This window comes from Triticum dicoccoides, chromosome 3B (assembly GCF_002162155.2).
Source record: "Triticum dicoccoides isolate Atlit2015 ecotype Zavitan chromosome 3B, WEW_v2.0, whole genome shotgun sequence".
Classification (NCBI taxonomy): Eukaryota; Viridiplantae; Streptophyta; class Magnoliopsida; order Poales; family Poaceae; genus Triticum; species Triticum dicoccoides.
The window spans coordinates 441,596,939-441,597,628 of record NC_041385.1 but is presented as its reverse complement, the minus strand read 5'-3'; positions in this window follow the sequence as shown (position 1 = coordinate 441,597,628).

The following is a 690-nucleotide window of genomic DNA, read 5'->3' as shown; positions in this document are numbered from 1 at the left end:
GACACGAGGGGGGCTGCTAGCTACTTCGCACTTTGCTAGGTGAACCACGGTTGGGGGGGGTCCATTCATAGCTTAGGATTCCCTTCGTGCCGACACAAGGGAGGGGGGGCTGCTAGCTACTTCAAACTTTGCTAGGTGAGCCTCGGTTGGGGGGGCATGCATTCATAGCTTAGGATTCCCTTCATGCCGACACGAGGGGGGGGCAAGCAATACCGTGCGCTTTGCGAGATAGGTGTGACATCAAAGTTGCATTTGGTATTTGAAAATCAAATCACCCTTTTCATACATAAATTCGGCCCACATGCAAGTGTGTTCATGTTCTGGCCCTCTCCCGCGTCATTTTTGCCAAATTTATGAACATTAGACAAGTCGGATGACGCAACATACACCGTTCACTCAAACTAACTGTGTGCCACGCCGGTGCCCCTGTCACGCACACATCCGCACAGTACATTGGCCTCCACGAGGCTCCCCCAAAATATCTGCCCGCCTCGAGGGTTTTTCTGTTTCATAACACACGGTTGTTATCTCCGGACCGTGTGCGATGTTTCTTGTTCCCAATCCCGCCTGCATCCCTAGAAAATATCTGCCCGCCTCGAGGAGGGTTTTTCTGTTTCATAACACACGGTTGTTATCTCCGGACCGTGTGCGATGTTTCTTGTTCCCAATCCCGTCAGCATCCCTAGAAAA